The 25,125-nt window shown below is 41.7% G+C and overlaps 1 protein-coding gene across 1 annotated transcript in view; it reads left to right on the plus strand.

The window, feature by feature from the left end:
* Nucleotides 1–25,125, plus strand: part of LOC309697339 (uncharacterized protein) — a 281,137-nt gene that overhangs the window by 129,150 nt on the left and 126,862 nt on the right. The window lies entirely within an intron of this gene.

Consider the following 25,125-nt stretch of genomic DNA (forward strand, 5'->3'; position numbering starts at 1 on the left):
GTTAAGATAGCTTAAGCATGTGACTTAAACTAACTGACATTTTTAGGAAGAGCAGTTTATTTACTTTTTAACGTGAGTATCTAATCAGCCAATCATAGGGCAGCAACTTAATATAGGCTCAGAATCAAAACATGGGAAGAAAAGTTATTTAAGTTATTTTGAACATGGCATATGTTTTTGGTGCCAGACAGACTAGTCTGGGTAATTCAGAAACTTCTGATCCACTTTTATTTTCCTGCACAGCCATCACTGGGGCTTGCTGGATGAAAAAATGGAAAGAAAATATCCACTAAGTAGGGGATCTCTTGGTGAAAATCCCTTATTGATGCCAGAAGCCAGATGAAAATTGGCAGTCTGGTTTGAACTAACAGGAAGAGAACAGCAACTCAAATAACTATTTTTTACAGCCACGGTATACAGAAATGCATTTCTGGATGCTGATCACATCAAATCGCGAAGCAGATGGGCTACATCAACAGAAGACCACCCTTGTCAGCTAAGAACAGGAAACTGAAGCTACAACTCACACAGGCTCACCAAAATTATATAATAGAAGATTGGAAAATTTTTGCAAGGTCTGAGGAGTTTAATTTTCTGCTGAGACATTTACATAACAGGGTTGGAATTAGTCATAAACAACAAGGATGTCTCCATCCTGCTTTGCATAATTGGTTCAGGCTGGTAGTGGTAATTTAGTGGTGTGGGGAATCTATTATTTGGGTCCGTTGGTACTAATTGAGCATTGTTAAAACACAACAGCCACTTGAGTTTCATTGTTGACCATGACCATCCCTTTATGACTTGATGACAGTGTCCCCATTTTTTTATGGCTGCTTCCAGCAAGTAAACAAACAATATCACAAACCTTGAATCATCTAAAACTGGTGTCTTCATCTTGACAATGAGTACTCAAACGATCTGGTTCACTAACTGTTATGAGAAACCAAAGAAAAGACCAGACCAAAGTAAACTGGATGATAATACAACAAAAATCAGAAGTACAACATAAAAAGTCCTAAAAAATCTACTATAAAAATCACAAATCAGCATTCTTACACATGCAGCATACACACACACAGTTCTATAGTTACTTAAACACCGGTTAGAATAGTAAATAAATAATAGTGATAAATCCAAAAATTGCAGTGTAGTATCTACAAGGTGTGTGGTTTCAGTGCTGAGTTCAGTGTGGTGATAGCTTTGGGGTGAAAACTGTTCATCTGTCTTGTTTTTGATGCTCTGATGGACCTGTATCTCTTCTCTGAGGGAAGAAGTTCAAAGAATTTGTGTACTGGGTGGTCTGAGTCTCTTATGATGCTGGATGCCTTCCATGGGCATCAGGGGGCATAGATGTCTTACAGTAGGGAGATATATGTGTGTGATCTTCTTTGTTGCTCCTATAACTAGGACTCTTTCTCAGCTACTGCGCTATTGCTATACCCAGTGTTGGGGAGTAGCAGAATACATGTACCGCCGTTATGTATTTAAAATACAAATTATGAGTGACTGTATTGTTACAGTTACCGTTTAAAATGGTGGTGTTCAGAATACAGTTACTTTGATGAAATTAATGGATTACACGGCGGTATTTTCTTGTTTCATATGTTAGACTATGCTCTCTCTATTTTTGGTAATTCCACACCAGTGGAAACCCAAACAAAACACGCATTAAGAGGCTCTAATGCCTGTGTCTCAATCTCGCAGCCCATGTCACCTCTACTTGCAGCTCGCATAATGACGTGAAGAAATATTTTTTAAAAATTATTCAAAACGTTATTTAATATGAAGGCAATAGGTAAAGTGTCACAGGCATAGCCCTAAAGAATGTAGCATCATAGGCAGTGTAGTCCGTGCTGCAGGGAGAATGGACTGCCATACCCATTATGTGTCAGTGAGTGCAAGGGAGGGAGAAAAAGGAAAAGTACAAGTTGTCACTGAGCAGAAATGGGAGATGGAAGCATTTAAATAACATAATAACAACTGCAGCCAAAAGGAGTGCCTGACGAGCCCAGTCAGTAAGTAAGCTATTAAGACTTGACTGTACACTGTGTTCGTGTTTTCCTCCGAAACAATAAGTTCCGTTGGAGCAGCCTTTCAACGCCTCTCTCTGTCTCTCGCTAGCAAAGTTGACCAAGACAATAAAGTAAAGCTAGTTTTCGGCTTCAAGCCCGACACGGAACCCAATAGGGGTGGGTTTTTATAATCGATTCATCGATTAAAATCGATTCTGGCTTGGATAACGTAAAATCAATTCATTAAAATCCTGAATCGATTTTTTAATATAAATTTATTTTGCCCAAAATGCCAGAATCTCTGGTGACATCTCACAAAATTTCAAGAACCACCAAACAGTTAAGACAGTAAATGAGAGCAGGAACACGGATTCTGCACATAGACTTAAACACACAGCGCGACCCGCGGATCAGAATCAGTTAGATGTCGCCTTTCTCACAGTCGGGGCTGAAAGCCGACAGCTCGCTGATTCTGATCTGTCGGCGGGTCCGCGCTTTGTGTTCACGCCCTTTATGCGCCGATTCTAAAGCTGTTAGTTTGATCTCTCTCCAAACAATATTGACCGAACCAGCAGCAAAAGAAGATCCAAACGCTTCACATAAAATCGTGATGAATTCACTCTGACTTTTACTGTTTTGCTTCCACCGCGATGCACAGCTCTCTCTCTCCCTCTCTCTCTCTCTGTACTTCAAGAACAGTTTCCCTTTCGTCATTATTCGCTTGCTTGTTACGCACAAGTCTACTGTTGTTTACAGCGCTGTCGGCCGCTGTTTTTTTCCCTTTTACATTCTTCCGAAAAGAAAACCTCATTTCTGCTGTTCAATACTGAACAAATTTAAACTTTTCAAAATTATTCAAAATGCAAAACGCTTAACGTGTCTCTAATAAGACTGCTGTAACTTCAGAGGTGATGTTCATATGTTGATTAATGGTTTTCTTTCGTTTTTGATGTACTGCAGAATATTTTTATAAATCCCAGGCCAGGAAAACCTTCATGTTTTTCTGTGTTTTATCTTCAGCTACTTTGACACAAAGGCATCTGCTGTGACGCTCACACCTGTGATAAAGTCTTGCATGTGTCAGCTTCCTTTTTATAGATACAAAAATATGTAAATGTACTGATCTGAATTATAATATTTCTGACTGTCAAAATTTCCCAGATTTAAATCGAATCGAATCGAATTAAATCGAATCGTGGATCGAATCGATTCGGGACCTTGTGAATCGGAATTGAATCGATTCTAGAAATCAGTGACGATACCCAGCCCTAGAACCCAACGTATTAGCCAGAGGTCCCTTTACTACGGTTCGGAGCCGCGGATCTGTTTCCCATATGGAAAAGAAATAGTAAAAACTCATAAAAGACTTGCATAAGATGTGGCCTACTTCATATAGCGAATCATATTCGGCTTATATGATTTTCTCATGAAAGTGGCCACTTTCTCTTTACTTTTATATATTGTTTTAGTAAGTATCCAAAACATACAAGTTTCATTTATATAATTTTTCAAGGGATCTTATATCTGTTTTCACTCTTGTATGCTTTTCATACAAATTTCACACAAGACAGATACAAACTTTATAAGATTTATATATATCTTTTCCATATGGGTTTATATACGCACAAAATAGTTTTCTATACGAGATCACTGCAAAAAGTGCAGTCTTGCCTAATGTCCACTCTACTGTTACTCATTTTATATTAAGATTTAAAAATCTAGTTGGTATTGGTATGGCGAGTAACCTTTAGTAATAGTAATAAATCACACAGCCATAGTAAAATCACGTAGTTGTAAAAAGCATGATAATATATTAAGTAATCCAAAGTATTCAGAATACGTTACTCTCATTCAGTAACATAACAGAATACATTAGAAAATACATTTTGGGGCATGTATTCTGTAATCTGTAGTGGAATACATTTTAAAAGTAACCTTCTGACCACCGGCTGTACCACATGAGTATTCTGTATGTCAAGACATTTTCAATGGTAGAAAGACACCAGAAGCTGTTTAGGAAGTAAAGTCTCTAAGCAGTCTGATTGTATTGTCTGCTTGAGATCTTCTGAGATGTGTGTATAGGAACCTGAACCTGGAGGCTCTCCAGAGACTTTCTATCCTAACCCTGTCGATGTACAGTGGCTGGTGGTCTTTTGCTTCTTCATGAAATCAGGACTCAAAGCAGGACTCAACACATGGCCTTGTGGAGCTCCTACTCTGAGTGACAGAGTGGAGGACCATGAGGGGCCCTTCCTCACTGACTGAAGCTTTGATAAAAAGACCTGCATCCACAGGCAGGTGTTGTGCTGGAGGTCAGACAGTGTGGTGAATAGTCTGTCATTTGTTTAGGAGACATTTTGTTGTATGCCACAACCTGGGTCTACACTATTTTAGGGTCTATAATATATAACCAATATAAAGCGCGTTGAGGCGACTGTTGTTGTGATTTGGCGCTGTATAAATAAAACTGAATTGAATTGAACCTTTTCTGCCCTTGCATGAAAAACATAACTTTAAAACACACAGTATTTTTCACTTTTTTCTCAGGTGGAAAACTTTGATGTATATTGGTTTCATCAATAAACAATGTGTCATGCAGACCGACTTACAAATAAATCATGTGAAACCTGTTTCTTCGATGCGTTTCCGAGCTTTTACTCTATTAAAGAAAAAAAAATTGTGACGGATAAAAACATCAGATCTGTGTAGGAGTGATGAGAAGACTTTTCCACTGAGGTTTCAGTGCTGCTCTTTTAGGTATGTAATTTTCTCGAGACCTCTGCTGTGTTTTAATGGTCCTCCAACTTGAAAATGAATACCACCAGCTGTTTACTTCGAAACAATAAACTCCTCCTATATCTGCATAACAGGAGTCCACAGAAATGCCAATTAATTTATATTTCTTTTGCTGAATTTCTGGTTGTCACAAAGTCTGTGTGCAAGGAATCTGCAGATATATGACTGGAGAGTCCAGTCCTGAGCTTTCAGTGTTAATTGACTTGATTAGGTAGCAACACTGGCAGGTGGTGTGTGGGAGTGTGGGTTCTGGGGCGTGGGGCTTTGAGTGCTGAAAGCAAAATTAAAACCAAAACTGTCAGCACGGTGAGGTGGTATGTTAAAAATATGTTCATCTGGTTTGGGCGAGCAGACACGATTTTGATTGTGGAAGCAGCGAAGAAGAGAAACTGGAAAGCTTTTCTATATTCTATGCAACTTTTGAAATACATCATTTTATTGCATAGAATATGGAGTCAGCACTGTGTACAAGTCTTGAGCGACTCCTTATTTTGTTATGTTTTGCTTCCAAGAAGCCAGACTTTCCTCTAGTTTTTTAAAGTGGTCCTGCGCTATAGTTCTCTGGGCTTTCTGAAGAGTTTTCTTTAAATATTTGCTGCATTTAACTCAGTCCAGTAGGGCAGCAACTAAAGATTATTTTGCTAATCGAGTAACCTGCCAATTTTCCTTTGATTAGTCAATAATTTCAATATCTCTTATCTCTGCTTCCTATGGGCAAACCTCCCATTTAAAGCTCCAGGACCTGTGAATATCGTCCTGTTATCTCATGACCCAGGAAACATAAGAATTTGAAAATAATCAAATGTATTTTTAACATTACTCAACAGGACTGTCAGAATGAAAATGAAATAAATAAAAATATAAAGTAATACAAATCAAAGTGCTAGTTCACAAAAATAATGTGCAAAAGGGAAACTAAAAATGACAAAAGTTCCATATTTGGGCACAGACTAATAAAACGCTTCATACTGCAAAAGAAAACTTGTGATGCTTTTTGAATTATATATAGTAGTACTTTACAATAAATGAAGCATGTAGAAGGCTTTAAATATAAAATTCTTAGTGACAAAAATAAAGGCAGTGCTGTTTTCATTCAACTTTCATGCTGGATTCAGTAGATAGTCCCATCCAAATAGAACACAATTCTGAGTTTGCAAACAGTACTATAATTATTACTAAGATTTTTTTTATGTATGTATATTTTTCATTTTCAACACTTACTCAACCCACACTTTTAAGCCTGCTGTCCTGGAGGAGTTTAAGTTGGCTTTCAGGGTCATTAGAACTGTACGAGCTCAGTTTTCAGCTTTTAAAAAGTGCTCAAATGCATAGGATTAATAGAATCTAATAGTACATATGAAAAACTAAAATGTGTCTAAGACTTTAAAGCACTTTGAGTGGTCAGACTAGAAAAAAACAGTCTCAGAACAGCTTAAGGTGCCACAGCGTGGCCTGATCCATGTCAAAACATGTCCTATCCCCTTCAGCTATAGTCCAGAAAATCAAAAGGATCTGCTGGTGATGTTTGATGGCAGAGTCTGCAGGACATCCACGGGTCCTGTATATATGCTCCCAAGGGCGTAGATTTGGCATGGATGGAAGGGACATGTCCCCACCAATATTCAGCGATTATTGAATCGATACCCGATAGAAAGAAAAAAATGACCTGTCAGCGTCTCATTCACCTAGCGGTGCAGACAGAGTTAAATTACATTCTCTACTGGAGTCCTACCTCATGTGACAAATATGGCCAATGTGATTGGCTGTGCCTTTCACGGAGCTCTGTTTAGTTTTAGCAGCGGCAACTCTGCGCTGCGAGGAGAGGAGGATGATAGCAAAAAGGAAGAACCTGGATATAAGTATTTTTCAAAGAAACCTGTTACTTAAAGTTACTTAAAGTCAAGTTCACTCATAAAATATGTCCGTCATAATAACGTTACAGGCTATGCTAGGCTTTGGCCCACATCAGTCTAAAATTATATGTAACCATGAATAACTTGTTTTGGAAACTAACTGCACAACATGCAGCATTATTAATTATCTGAGTAGCATTTCTAATTTTGATTGAAACTGTCAGAGAAAACGGCAGCCTCGAGGAAGCCAGGATATTAGTTTACAGAGGCTGTTAAAATTATACCTCTAACGTTAAAATGTTGGTGGCACAATAATTTCATCCTAATGGCACTGACATATTCATAGGGTTAAATTTTGAGACAAAATGTCATGAGGTAGTCATGATTTTGCAAATATTCCACCTTGTAGTGCAGTTTGCACAAATTGTTTTAAATATGCACTCATGCAAAAATGAACATTGAGTTGTTGTGTAGGGCACCAGTAGTCTATGTCTGTTGCTGTAACAGTAGTTCATGTTTAGAATGAAAAATCCCAGCTCACTGAGTTGATTGGGGCAATAGTGCCTAAAATGTTGCATAATCTTGCTGAGAGATCTTTTACTTTGTGGTAATCTTAGATGAGTAGTTTTATGGACAAAACCCACCAGGTCATTCAGTGTTCCCTTAGTGCTAATGTATAACAGATCTTGGTGTACTATAACTGAACTAATGTTGTTAAGTCCTTAAAGTCATACTCTTTTATTGTCATGACTGTATTTGAAGCTATTTTTATTTTTGTATGATACCTGATTTATATGGAATATGGCTGAAGTAAACTAAAGCCTAAAATACTTAGTCAGTAATTTAACATTATATATTTCACAAATAAAACTATGAATTGTAATTTTAAATGGTTTAAAAGCATGCAGAATAGCATATGTAGGGAAGTATATTGTTATCAAGAAGCAAAGACAAAAAAAAGGGGGGGGGGGGGGGAACAGGGCAGGGTTCTGTGGTTGAATCATTCGTCCCCACCAATGCCAAAACCAAATCTACGCCCTTGTATGCTCCAACAGGTCAGTTGAAGTGTACATTGATCAACATGCATACTGGATTAGGCATGTTAGGCATAAGACTGCACTTGTTTTTCCAGAGCAGTTTTAGTTATATAATTTGTTTTCTTCTGCCAAAGAAATCTCTGTACTGACATCATTATTTAGGCTTGCTGAAGAAAAATGGCTCATACAGACAGAACAAAGACCAGGTATCCTATCAGGTGTCCTGATCATGGGAATGACAAGAGTCTGATTGTCTCAAAATATTTCCTTAAAGGTTTTTAAATCGTATATTTTTGCCAGTATTTTTTAAAGAAACCCCAGTTGTTTTTAGGAAGCTCGCTGGTCTTAACAATGTTAATCATGTGCCATAATCTTGATGGTAGTAATAAAGATCCTGCAGTAGAAACAAGCTAAATAATTGCAGTTCATTAGGAGAAAACAAGCTTTATTTTAGTAAACACTTAGCATAAAAACACCCTTAACCCTCATTGCACCAATTTATTGTCCTTTAATTTGAAAATCACTTGATCATGTCGGCAAGCAAGTGGGTAGACTTTAGCAGTTCAGTGCGTTTGCTTCACACAAAGGTAGGCACGCTGCTCCTGAATGCTTAATGATTCTGTCTAATGATCCTGATAATAACAGGCAGGGGGTGGTGAATTAGAAAGAGAATTAGCACAAACAATTAGCGCTGAAATATTGTAGCTCCAAGATATGATGATAATTTTGTCTGCATTCACAGTACACTAGTTCTTTGGGCACAGCCTTATCCTTTTTTCTCATGTTGTCAGGTAGAATTTGCAGTGCAGTACAGTATGGCGCCTTGACCCAAGAAGTATGCTAATAACATCTCATTTTAGGAGCTGCAGCAGAGGGCAAGGCTTGATGTGCCCTCACACGTGCTTGACATTTTCCTTCATGTATTTTATTTAGAGGATCATCCTGAAAACTGCTTATATTCACTGAAAATAGAGGAAAAAAACTGGAGCTGTGGCGACGAGTCATTTAATTAGTGGTAAGAGCTGATAACAGGGTTAGATAATAGATGACCACAAATCAGCCGGCATCTCTCAGTGGGTTAAGGGTTTTACACTTCTTAAAAATAACTTGCCATCGACTACCCATGAGCTGCTATGCACAACAGCCACTTAATTGAACAAAAAACTCCAAATGACCAACAGCCATATTTCAAGTTTTCAAGTTTAGTACTAATTTTGCCTGTTCTGGATTTCCTCGGGCACCGCATTTCCGCTGAAGGTGTGGTTCCGTTGCCCGACAGAGTCCAGGCCATTTCGGCTTTCCCGCGTCCCACGTCGGTTAAAGCGTTGCAGGAGTTCTTGGGGATGATAAATTTTTACAATCGCTTTCTCCCCAGAGCTTCCCACCTGCTACAGCCACTCTACGCTGCCTTAAAAGGTAAAACAGCCAAAGATCCGGTTGACTGGCTGCCGGAACGCGTCCGTGCGTTTTCTGCAGCCAAGTCTGCGCTGGCTGACGCCGCCCTGCAGGCCCACCCGCTTCCATCGGCGGAGATCGCGTTGACCACAGACGCCTCTGACGTGGCAGTGGGTGGGGTGTTGGAACAGCGGGTTTCAGGTCTCTGGCAACCGCTCGCCTTTTTCAGTCGTATGCTCCGGGATGCTGAACGCAAGTACAGTGTTTTTGACAGGGAGTTGCTGGCCCTGCATCTCGCGACACGACATTTTCGTTTTTTCGCAACTTTACTGCGTACGTTGACCACAAACCTTTGACGTTTGTGATGTCCAAGGTCTCTGACCCATGGAGCGCACGCCAGCAGCGCCAGTTGGCGGCCATTTCAGAGTTTACCACAGACATTCAGCATGTGGCTGGTAAGTCCAATCACGTCGCTGACTGTCTCTCACGTGTGTTGGTTTCTCCGGTGTATGTCGGCATCGACTATGCTGCCATGGCCACCGAGCAACGTGCTGACCCGGACGTCCTTGCCCTTCAGTCAACAAAAACGGGCCTCATGCTGGAGGACACCCCGGTGTGGGACGGCGGTCCGCACCTTCTTTGCGACGTTTCCACCGGCCGCCCCGCCCGGTGGTTCCCCTTTCGTGGTGTCGTCGTGTTTTTGACTCGGTGCATGCCCTCTCTCATCCCGGCGTCTGGGCCTCGGTCAAGCTGGTCAGCGCCAGGTTTGTTTGGCCGGGCCTTCGCAAGACGGTGAAAGAATGGGCAGCGGTTTGTATCCCATGCCAACGCTCGAAAATCCACTGGCACACACAGGCACCCCTCGAACCTTTCCGTGTCCCAGGTAGGCATTTCGATCACGTTCATGTGGACCTGGTTGGTCCCTTGCCGCAGTCACAGGGTTTCACGCACCTTTTGACTGTGGTGGACCGCACAACAAGGTGGCCGGAGGCGGTACCCCTGGTGTCCACGACAGCGGCGACGGTGGCCAAGGCATTTTTGTCAACGTGGGTTTCACGTTTCGGCCCCCCTGCTGACATTACCTCGAACAGGGGCCCCCAGTTTGTTTCCAAGCTTTGGTCTGCTATGGCTGACGGCCTGGAAGTCAAGGTCCACCGCACCACAACATACCACCCGCAAGCTAATGGGATGTGCGAACGGTTTCACCGGTCACTTAAGGCCGCGCTCCGGGCTTCCTTAACAAGTGGCGCCCCCCAAGAGACTCATTTCCTGTTCCTGGTCCTGTGCACCACTGCCTGCCTGACACTTTTGTCCCGAGTTCGTTGGACTCTGCTCGTTTCGTTTTCGTCAGGCACGATGCCCATAGGACTCCGCTGCGTCCACCATATGACGGGCCATACAGGGTTCTTGAACCAGGCAACAAACATTTCATTTTGGACTTTGGCGGTCGGCAGGAAGTTGTCTCTGTTGACAGACTTAAGCCTGCACATGTTATGCAAGAGGATCAGGTGGTCCCGGCCCAGGCCCCTCGCCGCGGCCGCCCACCTGCCACTGGGCTGATGGATTCTGTTTTTTCCCCCAGGAGCGACCCAAAATCAACGGAGTCTGAGTCGTCTGCAGCTTTTTCTGACCACCAGTGCCAGCCTCGCTCCCGGGCTGGGTGGCCCTCTGTCAGTTCCCCACCCCCCCAGTTCAGCCGTTCCGGCCGTTTGCTTAAGCCCCGGGTCCTGGACTAGTTCTGCTGGGTGTTCGGGGGGGGGGGGGGGGGGCATGTGTGGTGGACCACTAGAGGGCTCCACTCACACCCAGTGTATAGGAAGTGTGTTCCTGTGTTTTGTGGCGCGATATGCGCAGTTGATGTTGGAGACGAATAAAGAAGGAGTGAGAACTGAGAGCTCTGTGTCGTTGATGCTTACCTCCACAATGTATTTATTTTTATACAGTTCAACCAGTTGTCAGTTCATTTTACATTAAGCAGTAGTAACAAATTACAGTCTATTCAGATATATTGGCTTGTTTTTACAAGCCAGTAAATGTAGTGAAACCCTATCTTTGAAGTCATCATGTAGTCTGATTAAGTTTAATTTATTTATTCATATCCATTTAGGTGAAATAAAAGGGATTTCCATGAAGATATTAAGTTGTAAATTTTATTGGTTAACATCCATTTCTTGCTGTGTGGCTGCTTTATTCAAACATTAAAACCAGGAAAAGTCCATGAATTGCATCTTATGTTGCCATAAAGACTAAGTTGTTATGTGCTTGGAACATTTAAATGTTTCATGACAGCACTCATTCTCAGTTTCGGACAGTAGCAGGCATAAATAGTTTGGTGGGATTTCAGCTTTATTTATTGTGGGCAATTCCCACATTTCACTGCGGAGATTTAGCAGTGGATGCTTGCATAATTAGCAGAGTAGTTACTAACCACCGACTCACACCTGAATGTTTTAAATGGTTGTTTTATAGTCACCAAAATGCCTCAGCGTGTTTGTCAGTATTAGAGAAGCGTTTTAAAGCAAAAAGAGACACGCAAAAGAGACACGCAATGACACAAATTTAAAAGTGAATATCTCACTCAATGTTAACCATTGACGTCTGAAATTTATCACTACTTTGGATAACAAGTTGAGGAGTGTATGTGCAAATTTTCATAAAAACGACAAGAGGTTATTGTGACACAGACATTACAGTTGAGGCCCCAGAAACATTTATTTTGTTTCAATGATGACATTTGAGGAGAGTTATCTTAGCTTGTTTAGTAGCCACTTACTAAACACGTTTTTAGAAACTGCTCATACGTGCTTTTTGGCCATATAGTTCTTCTCTTATTATCTTTTCCATTCCATGGGCATGTTATAAATGGGAAAATACAATAGAAATTAATGGCTGGAAGAGGTTAAAACTGCATTCTCTTTAATGGCAAGAGAATGACGCCTGTGACTGCAAAAATAAACTTCCAGTTGTGTAGTTTCACTTATATCAGCACATGAAAAGCACATGACTTGGTAATAAATAAAGTCAAATATAGCGATTAGCCCAGCCATTTGCTTTTTCTCTCAACCATACTGTGCTCATGAAGCTAAGATGGCAACAAACACTAAATTTGAGGCTCCACTAACAGGGGGGATACATCCCACATTTATATACAGTCTGTATGTGGAAACTTAGGGTGTAGTCACATAAGGTTATGTCTTCCTTCTCTCACCCCAACACCCCAGCAGATGGCCGCCCCTCCCTGAGCCTGGTTCTGCCGGAGGTTTCTTCCTGTTAAAAGGGAGTTTTTCCTTCCCACTGTTGCCAAAGTGCTTGCTCATAGGGGGTCATATGATTGTTGGGTTTTTCTCTGTATCTATGAAGCGCCTTGAGGCGACTTATGTTGTGATTTGGCGCTATATAAATAAAATTGAATTGAATTGAATTGAAGGTTATCTGTCAGTCCATTTTTTTGACTAGTGAGGGCCAAAGTTGGAGTGAGGCACAGTACAACATATTTTTCCTATCAATGGCTCCACACAAGACTCCAATACTTCCCTAATGACAGCTTCCTTAAAAACTGCTTTATTAAGCAATTGGCAAATATGTGACATCTTGTGTCATCCCATTTCCCATTAAGGCCACTAAACGCGTAAAATCACGAAACCCATGCTCTGCTAAAGGCCTTTTCAAAAACATGTGTTAAGTGCAACGTGTGAGGGGGAGCAATCGTGCTCAAGCACACCGTCACCCTGATTACTATGTATAGGGCATGCTAGTTCCTGCTCTGGCGCTGATGTGTTGATGTGAACTGCTTGTCATCAAATCATTAAACCAAAAGTCACATCAGTAAATATATGACTGTTTAAGGGCAGTTTTACTCCTTATAGCATGACACGTCTCTGGGGCCTATTAGTGTCAGCAGGTTGAATTTCCAGCTAAATACGAGGCAGCAGTTAAAGCTCTGGAGATCCATTTGGTACCAAACTGGTGCACTGCATCCCATGGTGTTAGCCTACAGGGATCATAACTCTCAAAGTGTTAGCATTTTCCTAATTGTATTATTTCCAACATCCTACATTCTGTCTACCATCTTGTTCCACTCCTCTGCTCCTTCCTTCCCTTCCTCCCAAATGAGATGGGGTGATGGACTCCTCCATTACATGAAGGCTATCAAGGGAGTGGTTAATGAGAACAGATAAAGCTTTCCCTATCAGTTAGCTGACCCATTATCATTCCTTATTGTGGCAAAATCTCATTTGACTGTGTTTTAATTAAACAGTGCCGGCTAAGTAAAAGGCCGTCTCGCATTCAGCACGGCTGAACCCGGGACACCGCTACAGTAATCATTTGGCACAGGTAACTTTTAATCATTCTGCCAACACAACATGGGATTCACCCTCTGCTGTGATATGTAGGCAGCTTATTAGAAGCCCCTTTTGTTGGCTGCCCCCAATTGCTCTTTTTGAAGAACATAATAAAAAAAAACCTTCTGTTTCATGGCCTTCTGTACGATGTAGCATCAAGAGAAAAAGAGGGGAGAATAAAAGACAAGGAAGAGCGCGGAAAAAAAGAACAGAAGAGCTCAGCGAAGCATATAAGTGAAACTTGCTTTAATCACCCCACATGCACACACACACACACACACACACACACACACACACACACACACACACACACACACACACACACCTAAAAAGTTTTGTAAGAAACGCTACCACCTCCGCTGTGCTACAAACTGTCAGGCTGAGAATAAAGTTTTGCAAGTGTGCTCTGCACTTGTCCTTGGAGGACAAAAAGTTCTTCTGATAAGAAAAAAGAGAAAACATTGATTTCAAGATAAAGTTCACAGAGGGAAGAGAGCAAGAAAAGGAAGGGGTACAGAGGGGAGAGAGAAACTATTAGAGACAGCAGTGAACTTGAACATGTGAAAGAGCAAGTGTGATTGGATGAGAAACTTTCTTTTCCCCTCCCTTGCATGGCCTGGTTGTGCAGGCTGCCCGGTTGCCTAGTTGGCATGTATACAGCCCAGGGGGGACAGTGAATCTCCCCGAACGACACCAAAGCCAGGGAGCTATGACTCTGGATGAAGCAGCTCGCATCACACAACCTCCCGCTGCTCGGAATCAAGAGCAGCAGAAAGCGAGAAAAGCAGCTTTGATCTGCCCTCTCTTTCACTCTTTTTCTCGCCCTCTCCAGCCTCCCTCCGCATTTTGCGCTCCCTTTATCTTCAGCCATTTCCTCTGTGCATCAGCAGCCTTCCATCTTGCTTAGTAGACTTATCACTACATATTACAATATACGCTCTCACTGTTCGTGTGACATTTGTTGTTCTCGATGCATATTTAGCACGGCAGACACACGCTTCAGTCGCACTTTACATGAAGTATGATATGATGTATTATACAAGCAAAACAAAAGGCTTCTGCAAGAATAAAAATGTTATTTATTTATTTTTACAGTTCTTCAAGGTACATATGGGAATTACATCAGTGACTAAATGGATTGAACTGCAACTTTTTAAAAAATTTGACCTTCACTGTGTTGTCTATGTGAACTTGAATGAATTTCCAATGAAAAATCCAACAGATATAAGCATTAAATATTCATGCTACCAGCATCCGTAGTGTGCAACACTAGCTAGATAGCTTAATTAAGTTAGCTAATCACTGCTCATAGACTAATCACTTATGATTAACTTATGATTAAGTTAAACAGCATGTTGTACATGTGTCAGAAATCATTTTCCCCATTTCCCAGTTTAAAGACAAGTAGTGTGCAAAAATCCTGCACCAATCTCAATTTCTTTATATTTATTTAATTGGAAATAGATGCAGCAATTTATTGGAAATACAGTAAATAGGGTTAAAAATAGTTTGTGCATTGCTAACGAGCTTGAAATTCAATATTTGTTATGATCATGCTGTTAAATGAAGATGTTGCCAGTCAGATGCTTTGCAGATGTTGTTGGAAAAAAAGGTCACACTATGTTTTTGTGTTCATAATTTTATCGATTTTGAGAAACTCCCCGACAACACTGGCTGAAATACAGCCCCAAACCATGACAGAGCCTCCACAATGTTTTACAGATATCTGTACACACTCCTTCTCCCCAGACCTCCATCATACATAATGGAAAAAAATTAAATTTCGATTGATCACCCCTTAAAACCTGTTACCACTGATTTTGAACCTACTTCTTGGGTAATTGGCAAGTTTCCCATGCTTGGGTAATGGTAAATGGCCTGCATTTGTATAGCGCTTTTCTAGTCCCTAAGGACCCCAAAGCGCTTCACACTACATTCAGTCATTCACCCATTCACACACACATGTAGGGTAGGATGATGGCCACTCTTCCACTTATGAAAAGGCTTCAACAACTCGAATATTTGCTGTTCAATTTGCAGGAATCATTTTGTTGTGCAAAAATTAATTTCTTGCCATCAAGCTGTGTCATCATCTTTTGCATTTCTTTGTAAATTCAATAAATAAACGAGAACTAATGATGTGGTTCTGCAACAAGCTGCTAGTAACAAATTTCCTAAATGTACAATTTAAACTATTTTTTTTGTTAAGTTGTTGGCTTTGTTTAGAAACAACACTGAGTCATTCACCGTCTCAAGGGCAACGTATAAAGAAATGAATGTTGGCTCCAGTACTGTAATTTTTAATGTAAGTGAGAGTGCGTGTGGAGGAGGTTGGGAGGTGAATTATGCATCAGGTATTTAGGGGTTGTCAAGTAAGAGCAGTATGCTAGACTGAATATGAAATGGAATCATGGATAGACAGAATAACGGAAACTGCAAGTAGGCTAGTCATACTTAATACTTAAGCATCTCCTCAACTTTTATCTCTTGTACTCCTTTGCTTCTCCTGAGTTTAAACAGGTCAGTGAAGTTCTCTCAATACTACTTCTCTATGCATCCACCAGAGCATTAAATATTCAAAAATTACTTAAAAAAATAAAGACTCCCCCTAAAATATGAAAAAAAAAACCAACCTATTCTAACTTGGGTAACTTGTGTTCTTGCCTAACTCTGTCACTCATTATGAGTTGAGAAGAGTTATCAAGGTGTCTGTACTTCCACACATTACAATAGATGGAATGGCAGGCTATGATGTATAATAAGGAAAACTGAATAAAAGCACTGCAAGCATGGCTCAGTCACATGACTTCTTTGTCCACTGACCCCACACACCTCCCACATTTACCCTGCCATCTTACCATACCCGTTACTAGACCCTGAAAAGTATGTGTTGTATCTTAATTTGTGGTCATTTGATTGAACCCCACTATTTTTTGGTAAAAACTCTTTACTGAGACCACTTGTTTTTTCAACATAAAAATGGTTACAGTTAGTAATCGAGCACTGGTGAAGAGTGAGTCAAAAAATGTGCATATTTAGGAGTTAGAGACTCTTTTTCTTAGTATTTTCAGTGGCTGATCTACAAAACTACAAAACACAGATGCACGCTGTGATAAATGCTTTTGTTGTACGGATAAATTAACTGGTATTCCTTCATTTCTGGGAAACGGTGCAGTGTTGTGTTTAGGCTTCAAAGTGAACTCAATGTGTATCCAAAATAATCATCGCCCTGATCCTGCAGGGCTGTTGGCCCCTGTTGGAAAGATCAAAGGTGTTAAATAACTCATCTTGCTACCCTTGTCAATGAGTTTATTAGTCCCTGCCACTGAGATGTCTCCTTCATTAGCCTCAGTAAAATGTCAATCACAGGGTGTGAATGTGCGAATGTGCGTCTCTGCTAATCAGACACATCTGTGAAGTCTCTAAAGCGCCGGGATTGATCAGTCACCGAGCATCAGACGAGCATTAATGATGAAGAGGGAGTGGAGCGGCCCTCAAATCATGCATTAGTTAGTGGACAGGAAAGTGTGTTGTGCTGGTGTGAGAGAGGGAGGTCGGTGGAAAGAGGCAAAGTTAGTGTGCTCACTTGTTTGCAGGTATGCATGGACTTAATGTTTTAGTTGTTACTGTACAGTCGGTGTGGCTTTGATCTTTTTATGCTTCACGTAGCAGTGCAGCTGCAGTCCTTACTGAGTGTGCTGCTCTCCGTGACCTTTGTCTCACCTCTAAAAATCTAGAATCAAGTCATGAAATTACAAGGAAATCAAACTTTGTCCATGTTCATTGTTCTTGCTAGTTTGACCAGAGAAAGTCAAACTAATAAAACTACTTTAATGGAGAGAAAGTCAGATTTAACATCAAAACGAGAGCGAGAGGACAAAGACTGTTTGATTTGGTTTGATTTTAATTACAATGATGAATAGAAATAGGACTATTATTGCTATGATGGGACAATGAAAAATAATGTATTATACATGTAAAGGAAAATTAAAAGAGGTGTTGAATAAATGTGCCCTATCTCACAATCAAGCGTGATGACAAGTCTGGAACCAACAGTGACCCCTAGAGGCTGCAGTGTTCCTTTGTCCCAATAATATAACTGCTGAATTTTTTTCTGTGGAAGATTATTAATGCAGAAGGATTATCGGTTTACCTTTTTAAAATTTCAGATATCTTGTGTGGAAAGTTGGTCATAGAAGAGCGCCTTTCATAAACTGTGAAAACATATAATTCATGCGTCATGGTCCAATCCATCCATCCAGTTTGAGGGTCATACAAGGACTAGAACCTATTCCAGCTGTCATGTGGCAAAGCAGAGGAGTGGGGGGTACTCTGCACAAGAGACAATTGATGCTCTCCAATTTAGAGTGCCTAATTAACCTAACCCACTCACACTTTTGGACTGTCAAGCCAGAGTACCTAGAGAAAACAAAGGACCTTCTTGCAATGAGGAAACCATACAAACCTCCACACCCCTGTGCCATGTGCAGCCAGAAAAGGTAATGAGGGTTAGTACAATCCAGGGAGCCCAGAATTCATCCTATGTGATGTAACTCCCCAAACTGAACTTTTGGTCCATAGATATGTTATCTTGATTCACCAGCTAACTGTTAAGGGTATAAAGATATACTCCATGAATAACCGTCAGTTATCAGTTCATCATATTTAGCTATTTCATTTCATTAATTTCAGAATCAAAATGCCTTTAGCAAACAAGCACAGACGCACCTTTGGAGGCTAAATGTGATCCATATTCAGATACAGTGCAGTGGTTGTAGACCTTTTCTGACAACCACAGTGTCCAAGTCCATGACAAATATGATTTATGATGCAGAAAAAAGTTAGAAGTAAGGTAACCTAAGTAGCAAATTGACAATTTGGTTACTCAGAGTAAGAAGAAGACTTACTTTAGTTCACTTTTTTAACCAAGAAAGATTTTTTTTCTATGTGATTTGGGGAGATGCAATGTACAGCTCTACCTAATCCTCATCAAGCAGAGCCTTTGCTTTCTCATTATTCCTGCACCAACTTATATCATGGTTACTTTCACACCAATGTTCTGCAAGTGGCAGATAAGAGAGGAAGAGAAGCAAAAATCTTGTAATGTGAGCCATACTCCCAGACCATGTGTGACCCTCTGTAGTTCTACTGTTCAGTGTCTTCAACAGTAAGATGACAAGAGCCAAAGTGAGTCATTTGGAATAAATGAAACAAAGTGAGTAGGCGATTAAAACACTCAGCATTCAGTATGTAGGCGACTGTCCCTTGATGTTTTGCATGATGCAATAGTGGGACTAAAAGGTGTGTACTGGCTTTAACACAAACACAAATAGATATGGATATGCAAAAGATGTATAGCAAAGAGCTACATCACCACTGCCAAATGCAGTTCATTATACTGATCACATTGTTGTAGTACAGCACTGTACTGGAAATCTCACTTACCATATTATATATTTACTGATGAAAGAGATTTTTTTTCTTGTGATTGTGTTTAAGTGTATCTTTATCTTTAGACACCATAGACATGCAAACTTGTGAGTTTGAAAATATATACATGGATAAAACAGACACACACAGCAATTTTTGGATAACTCCTTAGTTCTTCTCACAGCTTTAACAGAGTTTCTGGTAATGATGGAAAAATCCAGCCTTTAACACTTCGACTCTGCTGCTTTTCTGCTGAACCTTGCATTTTTTGAGTTAGACTGAACTGTGCAGGCATTATTTTCAATTAAATATAATATCAGGAATGAGAAGAACTTTAATAACCCCAACAGGGGAAATGTTTTTCCAGTATAAATTGAATATATAAAAAATGTTTTTAAAAAGGTTAATAAAATATTCATATTTTTAAAAAATGTATTCTGCAGAAAAAAATGCAGTAACCAGATGGCGGTGGAACATGCTAATGCCAGAGTTGAGTTAATAACGTCTTGCTCATCTTTATTGCACATATTACAAATATATTACAAATTCCCCACTCAGCCTGTGGGGTGGTCTTTATCCTTCAAGCTCTGTTTAGCTGTTTCTAGAACTACGCTGTTATATATATCCAGACCAGGTCGTCTGTATCCAGTAAGGGTCCCTAGGCTAGCCCGTGCCAATGCTAACAAGCTTACCTCAAATGTGAGTGAGAGATACACCCGAATTAACAAGGTCCACGTCAGGTGTTCAGGAACCAGGACACACTGATGAGAAGTGGGCTACTGAAACAACAAGGTATAAGTGGGCAGAGATGAGATGAGAACAGTGCGCCGTTGGAATGCTACTACGCAGAAACCCCAGTGGAAGGGGTTACAGGAGGAGGATGTGGAACCTATGGAATCTTCGAAACCCAACATCCAGACTGACGGTGAAACATTTTGTGGCTCAGTGTTCCAAAATTTGGAAAAAGGAACTGCTATCACAACTGGAGTTCGATGAGATACAACACAAATGCTACGGCAAGGGGGAACCAGGACGTCAGGTCAAGGGGGAGATATCATCCACATGGGAGCTCCTGTTAGGCATCATAGCAGCCAAGGTGAACAGGCACATGGCTCAATACATGAGTGGGGCACAGAAAGGAACTGGCAGGAATATCAGAGGAGTGAAATACCAGCTCCTGGTAGATTGAGCAGTTTCCTAAGACTGTAAGACCAGACTGACCGACCTGTGCACCACCTAAATTGACTATGACTCAATCATATGGACCCTGGAAGGCCTAGAACTGTACAAGATCAACAGGACCCTAAGAGCCTTCATCAAGAGCTGTGAATAATGTGTGGAACAACACTAGAGGCTAACTTCAAGCCAATAGCACTTGTGACCATCAAGTGTGGGATCTACCAAGGAGATGCCCTGTCCTCACTGCTCTTCTACATGAGCCAGGGTGTGTGTTACATGAGTATGAGCCAGTGGGTCCAGGACCACATGAGCATGATGGTCTCCAGTGCAGCCACAGCCCTTCTGCCTTTGTTGTCAGCTTCTACAGGGTCTTCTTTGTCGGTGGCCTTCAATCCAATCCCCAGAGGGGCTCATCCTTTTTTTTTTCCTTGCATCCTGAGAAGCGCCATCCTTGCCACCAGGATCCAGCTCCTGTTGACCACCAGGTCAGCATCCAAAATCCTTTTGCCTTCTTTGCTGGTCCTCCCTTTACCCTCCTGACCAGCTTAGTTCATGCCATGATCCCCTGAACTGCTCTTCTGTTATGGTTTTTGGACTTTTCGTTCCTGTTTTCGTTTTCTGGTTTTGGTTGGCTTCATGGACATCTATTGTTGGAGTGGTGGGCTTGTAACAAGGGATGCTCCTCAAGCTCCTCAATGTGATTTCCTTTGCAAAATGAGCATGATATTGAACTGATCAAGAAGGCTATTATTGAGTCCATCACCGACTCACTAAGGTATAAATTTCAAAACACAGCCGATAAACTCAACGGCATGCAAAGAAAAAAAAGTATGATGATGTGGAGGCATCTCACTGATTTGGTAAACCAAATAAGGATGTTGAAAGCAGAAAAGATTAGTGATATAAGTGATAACAGACCAAAAAAAAAAGCCCTAACATAGAAGTGCAGCGCTCTAAAACTGATGGATCAAAACCCCCAAATAACACCGACAAACCAAATGGAATTATAGTCAAGTTTGCTCAATATAACACTGGGGACAAGGCCTACAGAGCAAAGAAATTATTCAAGAGAACAATAGCAAAAATACACATTCTGGAAAAGTTAAACACTAAAAGAATGAAACCACTGGACGAACCACACAAAAATACAAGGACAAGCTTGCAGATAGCTGTTAACAAATTCAACTCAACAACATGGTAACAACAAACTGCAGTTTTTTAGTTACAGGATCTCAGGATAGAAGTATCTATACCTCTCCGATCAATTTTATATTTATAAATAATTTACCCGAAGCAGATAGCCTTGAAAAGTTTTGGATCACAAGCTTATATTTATTGTTGCTGGTACGATCTCACATGGATGCTGATGCTCTGTTTACCTGGTACTGAACTGTCTTTTTTTCTGTCTTTCATATCTGTTCATTTAAAATGTATTAATTTATCAGTGAGGTAGTAAACAGGGTGGTCCTAAATCATACTATGTTTTGTAAAGACCTGAATGATATAAGTTGTGAGAAAAAAAAGTCAAGTGCTTGAACAGCATTACTTTCATCAATGTTAATGAGAAGTTTAAATGTAAGAGTTATGCAATGGAGAAATGAAAACATAAAATTAATAATAGGCATTTACATTCTTTGCTCCATACACACATCAAAATCATCATCGTGACCTATTGTCCCTGTTGGTGAGTTTTGATGTGTGAGTTTTGATGTGATTAGCTGGATTAATGACAGATCATTATGTGCATATTCTTTCTCTGAACAGACCTTTCTGGAATTAGACTCAGGAGTAGTGATGTGCGATACCACTGATTTCCTTTCCGAAGTAAAATTCAGGGTGGTATCGACGTGTCATAATGATTACTGGACATTAGATTACTTGTTCTTATCGCTTAATAATGCAGAATTCATCATAAAGAAATACAAAAAAACTGAAGTTGTGCGCTATTTGAACATGTTGCCTGCCTGCAGAACTAAAGGACTCCATGAGAGACGTCTGTCTCACCCTAGCAGCACCTGTCCCTGTCCTCCTCTTCAGTTCGCCTCAACATACACTCGTCATATTCTGTGATATGATTTACTCTGAGGTGTTTGACAAGGTTAGTGGTGTTGCCACAACACCTCACTTTCTTGCCACATGTATCGCAAACCATGTCTCGGCTGTTTGTGGAGGTAAAATACATCCACACGTGACTCCATTTAAGCTCAGCCATTGTTTTGAGTGCCACGCCAAGGGGTTGCGACACATTTATACAGCCATATGTCGCACATTACTATGAAAGGCGGAAGAGGAAGTAGTTCCTTCCAATGTAGACAATCCGAATGATATAGTTTCTTTCCACTGTATTCCTGTTAATGATAAATTACAAATTTACCCTAAATTACTAAAATGTCGATATTGTAATATGAGAATTGATTCTAGAACATAAATGACTGGAATCAGAGGAATCAATATTTCAGTATCGATCCGCACATCACTACTCAGGAGACCATGTGCTGTGCCTATATGTGCACTGAATCAGAATCAGAAAGAATCAGAATCAGAAAGGGTTTTATTGCCAAATGTTGAGCAGGTTTACAACATTAGGAAATTGCTGCGGTGCTTCAGTGCAAACATACTGTTATAAATACTGTTATAAATTAAGCTTAAATAGACATGAAAATAAAAATGAGAATAAGAATTAAAGGTGCTAAGTAGATAGATAGATATATACATGATATATACATGAGTGCAGGTGGTGATCAGTGCCAAACATGGAATGATGCAGTGAACACAGCGTAGGGTCATGTGTTAGTGGTGGGAACAGTCATACGGTTATTGTTCATGTGTCCAACAGCAGAGGGGAAGAAACTGTTCTTATGGCGAGAGGTTCTGGTGCGGATGGACCGGAGCCTCCTGCCTGAGGGGAGCAGGTCAAACAGACTGTGTCCAGGGTGAGAAGGGTCAGCTGAGATCCGAGCTGCACGCCCCAGTGTCCTGGAGGTGTACAGGTCCTGCAGAGATGGGAGTCTGCAGCCAATCACCTTCTCAGCAGAGCGCACAACACGCTGCAGTCTCTGTTTGTCCCTGATAGTGGCTCCAGCGTACCACACGGTGATGGAGGAGGTGAGGATGGACTCGATGATTGCAGTGTAGAATTGCATCATCGTCCGTGTTGGCAGGTTGAATTTCTTCAGCTGCCTCAGGAAGTACATCCTCTGCTGGGCTTTCTTAATGACAGAGATGATGGTGGGCTCCCACTTCAGGTCCTGGGTGATGGTGGTACCCAGGAAGCGGAATGAGTCCACAGAGGTGATGGGGGTGTCAGTCAGGATGATGGGGGGGAGTGGAGCTGTGTGCTTCCTGAAGTCCACAATAATCTCCACTGTCTTCTGGGCATTCAGCACCAGGTTGTTGTGGCTGCACCAGGACACCAGACGTTCAACCTCCCTCCTGTAGGCAGACTCATCCCCGTCCGAGATGAGTCCAATAACGGTGGTGTCATCTGCAAACTTGATTAGCTTGACAGACTGGTGGGTGGAGGTGCAGCAGTTAGTATACAGGGAGAAGAGCAGAGGAGAAAGAACACAGCCCTGAGGGGAGCCGGTGCTGATGGTCCGGGAGTCCGAGACATTCTTTCCCAGCCTCACATGCTGTTTCCTGTCCGTCAGGAAGTCAGTGATCCACCGGCAGATGGGATCAGGCACATTCATCGGGGAAAGCTTGCCTTGGAGATGGTCTGGAAGGATGGTATTGAAGGCAGAGCTGAAGTCCACAAACAGGATCCTGGCGTAGGTTCCTGGGGAGTCCAGATGCTGCAGGATGAAGTGTAGGGCCATGTTGATGGCGTCATCTACAGACCTGTTGGCTCTGTATGCAAACTGCAGGGGGTCCAGGAGGGGGGCCGTGAGGGTGTTGAGATAGGAGAGAACCAGGCGCTCAAAAGACTTCATAACCACAGATGTCAGAGACACGGGTCTGTAGTCATTTAGTCCAGTGATCCTAGGTTTCTTGGGGACAGGGATTTTGGTAGAGGACTTGAAGCAGGCAGGCACATGACATGCCTGCAGTGAGGAGTTGAAAATGCCAGAAAACACTGGGGCCAGCTCGTTTGCACAGTGTCTGAGGGTGGCAGGAGACACACCGTCTGGGCCGGGAGCTTTTCGAGCACTCAGACTCTTAAACTGCTTCCTCACACCTTCTTCATGAATATGAAGAGTTGTGGTGGGAGGAGGTGGTGTGAAATCCTCTTTTGTGTGGGGTGAGGAGGGGGGTGTTGTAGGTGAAGTGTTTGAAGGTGGTGATGGCTCTATGGAGGGGGGAGAGGTGGGGGAATGAGTGTCCAAAGTGTCTCTATTGTTGGGGCCGTTGGAGGTGTGAAGGCTGCCTGATGGCTCGTCAAAACGGCAGTAAAAGTCGTTGAGGGTGTTGGCCAAGAGCAAGTCATCAGTGGAGTGGGGGGTTTTAGGCGTGTAGTTGGTGATATTCCTAAAACCTTTCCACACAGAGGCCGAGTCATTCTCTGAGATCTGCTGCTGCATCTTCTCAGAGTGCTGATGTTTAGCAATGTCCACTTCTTTAGTGAACCTGTACTTGGCCTCTCTGTAGCAGTCCCTGTCTCCGCTTCTGAACGCCTTTCTCTTTTCCAGCCACAGCTTTTTGAGTTTAGGAGTAAACCAGGGTTTGTCATTGTTATAACTCACCCTGGTGCGTGATGGCACAATGCTGTCCTCACAGAAGTGGATATAGGAGGTGACAGTGTCCGTAAACTCGTCCAAGCTGTTAGAAGCAGCCTTCATTGTGTCCCAGTCTGTGGACTCCAAACACGTGCGAAGCTCCTCCACAGCCTCGTTGCTCCACAGTTTTTTGGTCCTCACGACAGGTTTGGAGAGCTTCAGCCTCTGTCTGTACGTGGGGATTAGGTGGATCGTGACGTGGTCAGAAAGTCCGAATGAAGCGCGGGGCACCACACGATAGGCCCCGCTGATCGTGCTGTAACAGTGGTCTAATGTCCTCTCCTCTCTGGTCGGGCATTTAATATACTGCTTGTATTTGGGAAGCTCATGGCTCAGATTGGCTTTGTTAAAGTCCCCAAGAGCAA

This window comes from Aulonocara stuartgranti (genome assembly GCF_965226115.1).
Source record: "Aulonocara stuartgranti genome assembly, chromosome: 20".
NCBI classification, from domain to species: domain Eukaryota; kingdom Metazoa; phylum Chordata; class Actinopteri; order Cichliformes; family Cichlidae; genus Aulonocara; species Aulonocara stuartgranti.